Source organism: Galeopterus variegatus, unplaced genomic scaffold (genome assembly GCF_000696425.1).
Source record: "Galeopterus variegatus unplaced genomic scaffold, G_variegatus-3.0.2 Scaffold3597, whole genome shotgun sequence".
NCBI classification, from domain to species: Eukaryota; Metazoa; Chordata; class Mammalia; order Dermoptera; family Cynocephalidae; genus Galeopterus; species Galeopterus variegatus.
This window is the reverse complement of record NW_007729708.1, coordinates 70,227-81,696: the sequence shown is the minus strand read 5'-3', so window position 1 is coordinate 81,696 and position 11,470 is coordinate 70,227.

Below are 11,470 nucleotides of genomic sequence, written 5' to 3'. Positions count from 1 at the left end.
TCATGTTCAGTATGTCCAGTGGCTTTATTGATTTTTTAAAAAAATCACATAAAGATGGAAAGCACAAAGTATTCACCATTTATGTCTGTGACTTCCCAACCCTCTTCCTTTACCACGAGCCCATCTTCCTCTCTTGCTGATGGGAGCCCTCTATCATCATGTGTGGAGAACCCAGGGACTGCAGCCACTCTGCTTAGGCCACACAACATGTGCCTAGCTAAGCTGGTCAGGACAAGATTGCCCAGCCAGTGTACACAATCACAAAGAATGGCACATGTTTGTTGTTTTAAGGCACTAAGTTTTTATGTGTTTTCTTATGTAGTAGCTGTTAACTGACACTCTGTGTTCAAAGAGGTATTCTCTGCCCTCAATAAAAAGCCCTCTGGTCCTTAGAATCAATCTGTCCAGTTATTTGGCTTTGTTTTCTTCAAAGACCTACTCACTTTCTGAAAGCTTACCTTGAATTTGTTTCTTTAGTTGTTTTTTTTACTCATCCATTATGTAGTGTAGAAACTTAACACAAGCAGGGACCTGACCTGACTTGTGCTTTGGGATGCTTCCAGTAGCTAGAATAGTTCCTAACACTCTGCAGGTGCTCAATAAATGTTTGTTTAATAAATGTCTGAATTAATAGAATGTGCTCTAACTCTTTTCTAATAGCTTCTATTTAAGGAGCTGAAATCTAAGTATACAATAAATTACATTTTCAAGCCAATGAATTATCCTTATAATCAATAAAACTTACTTCCAGATTTTTTCAATAGATTTAAGCTATTGTTGATGTCCAATATACTTGTAATTTGAGTTTTTATTGTGACTTTATAAATAAATTTGCTGATAGTTGAGAAAAACTGTATCAGGGTTGCTTCTCAGTTAAATTTTAAATGGAAATCTAATTATGAAAAAAGAAAAAAAAACCCAACAAAGCCTAATCTACATTTTGGTGTCATATCCCCTGCTTTTTGATATTTTGTGTTCTGAGTTATATCTTCTAATGTTGCCTATCTGTTATTTGGTTGCTGCATATGTTATTGTCTTGTTGGATATCAAAATTAAGTTGTTATTAGTCTAAAATAATTTATTATAACTATAACATGTTTTTATAAGCCTCATTATAACCACAACACAAAAACTTATGAGATATACTAAAAATAAATAGTGAAAAATTAAAAGGTAAAGTTAGAAAACCACTCAACCACAAAAAAGGACACTAAGACTGGAATAAAGAAAAAAGAATCTATAAAACAGAAAAAAATAGCAAAACGGCAGTAACAAGTCCCTATATATCAATAATAACCCTAAATGTAAATGGATCAAATGCACTTATAAAAAGACATAGAGTGTGTGAATGGATTATAAAACAAGAACCAACAATATGCTGCCTACAAGAAACTCACTTAACTGCTAAAGACACACACCAGGTGAATGTGAAGTTATGGAAGAAGATATTTCATGCAAATGGAAGTAAAAAAAGAGCAGGAGCAGCTATACTTAGACAAAGTAGACTGCAAGCCAAGGAAAGTAAAAAAAAAAAAAGATACGGGATCATTCATTATGATAAAGGGATCAATTCAACAAGCAAATATAACAATTCTAAATATATACGCACCCAACTCCACAGCATCCGGTTATATGAAGCAATTACTATTAGACCCAATGGGAGAGATAGACTCCAATCAGTAGTTACTGGGGAATTTAATAAAGAACAGATCATCCAGACAGAAAATTAACCAGGAAATATCATAATCTCATTATAGGCTGACTTGATATAACAGACATTTATAGAGCATTTCATTCAATGGTTGCAGAATACACATCTTCTCAGCAGCACATGGAATATTTGTTAGAATAGACCATACATTAGGACAAAAAACAAGTCTCAAAAAATTAAGAAAAAATCAAAATCATATGAGCTACCTTGTCTGGCCACAATGAAATAAAACTCTAGAAACCAACAACAAAAGGGACATTAGAAGCTGTACGAATGCATGGAAATTAAACAATATCCTCCTAAACAATGAATGGGTCAAAGAAGAAATAAAAAATAAGAATGAAAACACAACATACGAGAACCTATGGGATCAGTGAAAGCAGTTTTAAGAGAGAAGTTTATAGCAACAAATACCTACATCAAAAAAGAAGAAAGACTTCAAATAAACAAACTAATGTTACACTGGGAAACTGGAACTGGGAAAATAAGAACAAACCAAATCCCAAATCAGTAGATGGAGATGAATAACAAAGATCACAGCAAAAATAAATGAATTAGAGATTAAAAAACAATACAAAAGATTGATGTAATAAAGAGTTGGTCATTCAAAAAGATAAACCAAACCTTTAGGTAGCCTAACAAAGAAAGTAAAGACAGAAGACTCGAATAAATAAAATCAGAAATGAAAAAGAAGACATAAAAAATAAAAAAAGAAATCTAATTATGACTTATTAATACTTGAGATAGATTGTCTCATCACTATTTAGTTTTATGGATTCAACCTTAGAGGCTTTATTACGCTACAATTCTTTCCTGCACTTTAAAATTTTTTGCCAATAGGTGTCACTCCTGACCCACAACCATTAGCCTGAATTGGAATGAGAAGCGATTGTACATCGATTTATCTGCAGTCCTCACAGCGTTTAATCCCAGCTGCTTCCTCTGCGGACTCAGCCAAAACAATCTGATATGACAGCTTTCTTAGTTTTGTGTACTATGATCTTGTTTTTGATTCCAGTTCTCCAGACCTTGGATTGCAGAGTCACCAACATTTGGACAACAGGAAAGGGAGCCTTCTCATCTAAGTGCCAGGCATATAGCAGTGAACAAAATAGATAAAACCCCTGCTGTCACGGAGTTTGCATTTCAGGGCTGAGAAGGATGATAAACAAAAACAAAAACAAAAACAAATCTAGGTTTGATAGTAATAAGTACTAAGGAGGGAAAAAAAAAAAAAACCTGGCTGGGAAGGGGGATATGAATTACCAGAGATGGGTGACTATGGAAGTTCTGGAAAAAAAACCTGGCTGGGAAGGGGGATATGAATTACCAGAGATGGGTGACTATGGAAGTTCTCATTGGATTGGAGCCTTTTGCATGAAGACGTGTGGCAGTGAGGGGTGAGCCATGTGGATTTCAATCAGAGGAAATAAGCCTCAAAGGCTCTGAGGCTGGAGGTGCCTGGAGTGTTTGAGGAACTGCTGGGAGGGCAGTGGAGCGATAGGGTGTGGGTGAGGGGCAGACTGGTGCGTAATGAAGTCAGATGGGGCATGGGGCTGGGGGCCACGGGCGGGTCATGCAGGGTCTTGTCAGCAGGGAGAACTTTGGATTCTGCTCTGAGTGAAGCAAGAGCCATGGGAGGGTTTTGAGCAGGGTGCTAACATGATTCGACCTGCATGTTAATGGAATCACTCTGTAGGGTTAGAGCAAAGCAGGGAGCCCAGTAAGGAGGCTACTACAATAATCCACGTAAGAGATGAGATAGCTTGCACTAGCCACCATCCCAACCTGGTTACAGTGGGTGGGGTGAAAAGCGGTCAAATTCTGAAATACGTATATATAAGATATTGTTGTAGAGCAGTTGGGGGGAAGGGGATGGGGAAAGGAAATAGGATAGGAGGAGGGGGAAGGAGGGGTGTATAGTTGAGGCCAATGACACCCCCCTCATTCTTGCACGGGAGACCAGAGGGCTTCCAGCAGTGGCTTGGTCATTGCTGTGCTGGATACAGATGGCAGGGGGATGTGACTGAAGCCCTCGGCCCTCCACTGCCCTGGCTTGGGAGCTCGGGGTGTTTCTATTGACAGATGGTGGCTGTTGGACTGCTTGTAGGTATCAGGAGGGAGTAGTCGAGGCCCTAGGCCCCCCACTGCCCCAGCTTGGGAGCCTGGGTTGCTTCCTGCAGCAGCTGGTGGTTGTCGCCAGCCTGGTTGCAGATGTCCAGGGGCATGGCTGAGGCCCATGGTCCTTCCACATCCCTGGCTTAGGAACCCGGGGGGCCTCCAGTCCTTCTAGGTGTTATAGGTATTCTTTGGTGATGTGATACCTTTCCCAGTTAATATCCAACTTTGTCTCTGATCTGTAGGTATTTTCTTTTTTCTTTCAGTTCTGTGTTGGATTATTTGCTGTTTCCACCACTTAACTCTGCACTGGAACTAATTTGTTGTCCTTTTCTTACTTCTAATAGGGGGTATTTCCTGTGGGGACCAGCACTTGAGCCCTGTGATTGAGCTAAATTGCTGCTTTGCTGCTGATTCCCTGGAGAAGGCTTTTTGTGCAACTCAGACTTTTTAAAATTAACATTATTTTTTACATTCTATGATGTTACAGAGCAGTTGGAAGGGAGGGGGAGAGGATAAAGGGGAAGGAAATGTGATGGAAGAAGGAGGAAGGAGGAGGGGTGGGATTGAGGCCTGTGGCACCCCCTCATTCCCACAGGGGAGAACAGGCAGCTTCCAGTGGTGGCTTGGTCATCGCTTGGCTGGATGCAGATGTCAGGGGGGTGTGGCAAAAGCCCTCACCCCCTACCACTTCAGCTCAGAAACCTGGGGCCCTTCTTGCTGTGGCTTGGTGGTTATCACTGGGCTGGTTGCACATGTTGGGGGGGGCATAGCCAAGGCCCTCGGCCCACCACCACCCCAGCTTGGGAGAGCCTGGGGTGCTTCCTGTGGTGGCTTAGTGGTCGTGGCTGGGCTGATCGCACGTGTCGGGTGGGCATGGCTGAGGCCCACAGCCCCCACCCTTGGGACTGGTTGCAGATGTTGGGGGGCATGGCTGAGGTCTCCAACATCCCCTCTTTCTGGCTTGTAAGCCCAGGGGACTTCCAGTCCTTCTAGGTGTTATAGATGTTCTTTGGTGAAATGAGACCTTTACTAGTTAATATCAGATCTTGTCTCTGGCTGCGGGTACTTAGTTTTTTCTTTCGGTTCTGTGTTGGAATATTTGCTGTTCCTACCACTTAATCTCTGTGCTGCAACTAATTTGTTCTTTGCTTACTTCTAAAATGGGGGAACTTCCTGTGGGGACCAGTACATGACCTCTGAGATTGAGCTAAATTGCTGCTTTGTTGCTGATTCCCTAGGGAAGGCTTTTTGTGCAGCTCAGGTTTTAATAGTTGACTTTATATGCACCTCTGGGTCTACTGAGATCTGGTGCACCTGGGTTGTATAGAAACTCCAGTCTGGGCCTGAGTCTTTTCATCAAACTTCACCCCATGCAATTCCATATTCCTGATCAATCTCCTCTGAGTGGTACCATGCTCTTTGTGGGACAAATTGGCTGTGCTTGCTGTGCCCCAGAGGTCTCCCAGTGGCCCTTCTCCCCCACCGCCCGTGCTCCAAACTCTTCATATGGGATGGGCCATGCACAGGTCCCTTGTGAAGACTCACCAGCCTCTGAATGGGTCTTTTTTTCAGTTGTTGTTGCTCCTAGCTCCTATGTGGGTCCATGGGAACCCTGTCAGTGGTCTTGCTGGTTTGAGGGGCCACCAAGGTCCTCTTCTTCCCAGCAACCTCCAAGCAACTTCATACGAAGGGCACAGCTGTGGCTTTTGCCAGATCTTGCTCTGTGCGCTCACCAGCTCCAGTCTGGAAGTGGCTGGGGCTCGAAATGATGGGAGCAGTCCTTTCTTTCTCTCATCGTGGCTTCTCCTGCCTCCATGCACTCCGTAGGTCTCTCCTCCTCTTCCCCTGAGCTCTAGCATCCCCAGCTTGGTTGTTGTTGCTTCTTAATAGTTGTAAATTGGTTGATTAGTGGGAGAGAGTGACGCTGGGGACAGTCTATTCTGCCATCTTGACTGGAAGCCCCCCTTGGATATATTTTGAAGACAGAACGAAATAGATTTGCTGGTCCACTGTATGTGGGGTACAAGAAAACTTCATTCAAACTATGATGACTTTATCTCTTACCAACAGTTGTAATTTACATTTGTGGTTTATTTTTACTTTGTTAACCATTAACAAATAACATGTGTTTATTCATTTGACACTTAGCAAAACTCTGTGAAGCTGAAATTATTTCATTTTTACATATGTTGAAATAAAGATTTCGTGAAAGATAGCTTTTGTTTTTTTTGATTCACATAAGTATTTTATTACATATGAGTGCTTAGGACATAGAGATCAAGAGATGAACAACTTTTATCATCATCTTTTCTTTCTAAATGAATATGTAGAAAGTTGATTTGCTACATTTATAGAAATTTACTCCCTTCTTCATAATTCATCCCTTAAAATATCCACATACATGCACAAACATTTGTCATTCCTGACATAGTTACTGTTTTGGTAATATGTTCTCTGAAACACTGATTTTTTTCTGGAATGCTAGAGAGGAAAAAGAAAACGATCACTGCTATTTTGTACCAGTTTAAATTTAGGGATAAAAATTTCTGAAAGTAAAAATGTTAACAATAACATGTAGATGTCTTATAAATTGCAATGCAGTTTTTTTACACTCCTTCATCACACAATGAAAGACAGCTTTTTAACAACTTTCGTGAAATAGGCCAGGTTCTTGACTCTCTCTCTAAATCCCATTCTGGAAATACCATACAACTGAGAGGAGAGAATTGGATCTTAAGAGCTGCAGTAAAAACTGAAAAACCTTAAAAAGACAGAAGGTGACACAGTGTGAGAGAAATTAGCAGCTTGAGCCCTAGGTAGGACAGGAAACATAGTTGAGGGAGATATTTGGGTTTATACTCTCTCCTGCCTACCACACCGCAAGACCAGTTCCTGGCCCATCCACCGTAAGGCAGACAAATAGCAGTGCCCGCTCAGAGCTGCAGGGTCTGTGAGATGATATCTGGGCTGCACAGCCCACACTGCCGATGAGGAGAGATGACCATAGGGGACTGGCTGACCTCGAGCCATTCCACCTTCCTCATCACACCTCGAGGGACAGGGGGTTACAAGTGAATGAGAGAAGATCTGGGAAAGGAACAGTGAAGTGTGGAGGTAAAGCATTCCCCAAGGTGAAAGGTCACTTGGTGAGGGTCAGCAGACACCATGGTTCCACCTGGTGGCATGAGTGCCCTCCTCCGGTGAACAAACCCTCTACTTTCTTACAAAACCTTGGGCCCGAGCTTCACTTTCTCCTTAGCACACACTATCAGAAAAAGTAACTGATATCTTCAGGGGCATCATGAAAACATGGGAAAAAGTAATCAGACAACTGAAAATAGCATCCACTACAAGAAAAAGACAAAAATGCTGAAAAAGCTAGACTAGATAAATGAGGATTATTTGAACATGCAGGTTAGGAATTTGAAATATGCTTAATGGATATTCTCAAAAAGATAAATGGTCAGGAGCTTGTGGGAGGGGAAAATGGGAAGTTGTTTAATGGACAGAGTTTCAGTTTTGCAAGATGAAACAGTTCTGGAGATGTGTTGCTTAACAATGTAAATATACTTAACCCTACTGAATTGTACACACAAAAATGGTTAAGATGGTAAATTTTATATGTGTGTTTTTTTTAACCACAATAAAAAGTAAAAAAAGATGAATAGGAAAATTGGCAACATAAAGTAGGAAAAATAGTTAAAAAAAAAGTGGAAATATTGGTCATGAAAAAATAATGAGATGAGATAGGTAGTAGAAAAAGTTTAGCTTCCAGCAGGAACCTAGTAAAAATCAGGTGAAGATGTCTCCAAGAAGGTATCATTAAAGAATAAAGAGACATACTGCATAGGAGTGTGTGTGTGTATACACGAGGGGTCTTCGAAGAGTTCATGGCAAGATTTGTATTACTTTTTAATTACGGTTTCCATGGACTTTTTGAAGTACTCTTGCACATATATATACATGTATGTGAGATATCTATCTATCTATCTATACATGGACTTTTTGAAGTACTCTTGCACATATATATACATGTATGTGAGATATCTATCTATCTATCTATATATATATAGATATATGTAAATAGTAGAGAAGAGCAATAGGAGGTGTCAATATCTGTATAATGAGAGCCCCCAAAATTAAGAGGGAAAAAAATAAAGCAAAGAGCACGATCGAAGAAAAATCCAACAAATTATTTTATATAATAAAAGGTGAAATTCCTGTCATCGAAAGAGCTTACGGGGAGAAACAGGAGCGACAAGAAAAGGACAGGCACACTGGAACTAGTTATGAGAAATTTAAGAACGTCAGAGTTGATAAGAAAATATCAACCGTGACTAGAAACAAAGAGAAGAGCGTGCACAAAGTTTAAAAAATCAGATTGACAGCAGAATCCTCCACTGCAACACTGGAGGCAAGAAGGAGATGGAGTAATTTTTTAAAAGTATTGAAGAAAAAGACTTTAAAGATCTAATGTGTATTGGAGAGGGCGATAGACATGTTTTCTGGTATTTGAAGCCTCAGAAGGCCCTCTCTGAAACAATTCCTAGAGGAAACACTCCAGAAAGAAGAGTACAGTATCCAGGAGATGTTAGTGAGCTATGTGGGCTGTAATGTGAGTAAAATGACTTAGTAAATTTTATTTTTGTCTAAAAAGACAATTCTCTTCCCTTGAAATTATTGCCATATAATTAAGAACTGATAGAGAAAGATACAAAATAGTCTGTAGTAAAGGTGGGAAACATGGAATGAAGATACAATGGGAATAGAAAGTATGTCAAGGTACTGTCTTGTTCAGTGAAATGATACACATTTGATATACTTAGGAAAATTAAAGGAAAAAAATATACACAACTCAGGCCTTATTACATTTTGAGTAGAACATGTGACTCTGAAATCAGCATAAAACAATTCAATCTATGCAATGGAAGGCAGGAAAAGAAAAGGAAAAAGCAAGACACAATGGAAAACAGAGAACAGAAATAGCTAGTATAAATAAAATCTAATAGTAATCAAAATAAATTATGGAATTAATTTAAACTCACAGATCAAAGATAGAGAGACTCTTAGATTGATTAAATATCATCTGGCAAAAATGAATCTGTAAGAGATAAAACAAAAGAATACAGATAAAAGAAAAGAAAACAAAATGAGAACAAGTGAATGAGAAAGTATACACCAGGGAAACATAGACTGAAGGAAATCTGGGATTAGCAAATTTGCTATTAGCCAAAATAGAATGTGGTGCAAAAAACAACAAAACAAAACCCCTCAAAAGAAAAGAGGACAAGTTTATCTTGCTAAAAGGAAAGATATGTCAGCAAGCCATAACAATCATTAACCTAGTGCCTCCTAATAATGTTATTGCAGATATATAAATTAACAAGTGACATTATTGTGTGAGAAACAGATAGATTAAGCATAATGGAAGATCTGTATACATTTCTTTGAAAAACTCATAGATCAAGCAGACAAAATAAACAAAGATATAAAATGTATTATTAAGACTGAACATATATAATATAAACGATTTTATCAAAAAGTATAGAATACACATTATTTTGAGCACTCATGACTCATTCTTAAAAAAACAAAGAAACATAAATTTAAGGAATGAACTTCATATATCTCTTTAATTAAATTAAAAAGCAATAGTAAGTGGTTAATTAAAAAACCGCATGACTTGAAACTTACATAATATACTATAAAATAATTTTGGTTAAAGAGAAGATTATAAAAAAATACAAAATATTTACAACTAAACAATAAAGAAACTATTACATGACAAATACTGTGCAATGGAGCTAAAGCAAATTCTTTTTGAAGGAGATTTATAGCTTCAAGTAAACTCATCAGAAAACAAAAATACTTAAATTTTTTTATCATAGTAAAATATACATAAATAGTAGTCACCATTTTAACCATTTTTATGTGCATAGAACTGCGGCATTAAGGACAGTCACATTGTTGTGCAACGATCACCACCACCCATCTCCCGAAATTTTTCTTTTCCCCACCTGAAACTCTGTTTCCAGTAAACACTAACTCCTCATTTTCCCTCCTGCATCCCCTGGCAACCACCATTCTACTTTCTGTCTCTACCAATTTGATTGACTAGTGGAGGTACCTCATGTAAGTGACATCATATATTTGTCCTGTCCTGTCTGGTTTATTTCACTCAGCACAATGTCTTCAAGTTTCATTTATATCGTACTGTGTCAGAATTTCATTCCTTTTAAAGACTGAATAATATTCCATTGTACGCATATACCACATTTTCTTTCATCATTTGCACGTGAGTTGCTTCCACCTTTTGGCTACTGTGACTAATGCGGCTCTGAGCACAGGTGTATAAATATCTGTGAGTCCTTGTTATTAATTCTTCTGGGTATATACTCAAAAATACATTTTGACTGAAACGAGTTAAACATTTAACACAAAGGATTTGAAAGAATAACAGAACAAAAGTAAAGACACAAAAGAGGGAAGAAATGATAAAGAAAAAGAAAAATGTCAATAAATGTTAAAATGCAGAAGATTAACAATATGTGGTTTCTTTGAAATGTTAATATGATGGAAAAACTGGCCAGACTGATCAAGAAAATAAATTTAGGAGGAGCTAATTAAGAAACATACACAACAGCAATAATAACTATAATAAAAGAAACAACAGCATATACAACAGAAAAGAAAAAATGTTATTAACAAAAATATGCTAATAACTTTTTGTTTACCTAGTCGTAGATTATTGAAATTACATAGGAAAATTGAAAAATACCCAAATTAGCCTGAGAAAAATATTAGGAAAGTTGGATAAGATGATAATCATTAAAGATACGAAATGGTTATCAAATCACATCAAAAGATGATTATCTAATTTTTAAGGAAGTGATAATCCATATTTTATCAGTATACAATGTAGTTGATTTTCCTGTCCCTTTACCAGTTCCTCTTTCCTCTCTGTCTCCCCCTTCCCTTCATCAACATCATATCTGTTCACTTGTCTTAAAAAGTTCAAGGAATTGTTGTGATTGTTATGCCTTCTTCCCCCCCATGTTTGTTTGTGTGTTTATTAATTTATTTTTAGCTCCCACAAATAAGTGAGAACATGTGGTATTTCTCTTTCTGTGCCTGACTTGTTTCACTTAACATAATTTTCTCTAAGTCCATCCATGTTGTTGCGAATGGTACTATTTCATTCTTCTTTATAGCAGAGTAGTATTCCATTGTGTAGATATATCACAGTTTCCTTATCCACTCATCTGATGATGGACATTTGGGCTGGTTCCAACTCTTGGCTATTGTAAATAGTGCAGCAATGAACATTGGAGTACAGGTATCCCTTCGGCATGATGATTTCCATTCCTCTGGGTGTATTCTCAGCAGTGGAATAGCTGGGTCATATGGTAGATCTATCTGTAATTGTCTGAGGAACCTGCATACCATTTTCCAAAAAGGCTGCACCATCTTGCAGTCGCACCAACAGTGTATGATAGTTTCTTTTTCTCCACAACCTCTCCAGCACTTACCTTTCTCAGTCTTTTGAATATTAGCCATGCTGATTGGAGTGAGATGGTATCTCAAAGTGGTCCTGATTTGTATTTCCTAGATGCTGAGTGATGTTGAGCATTTTTTCAT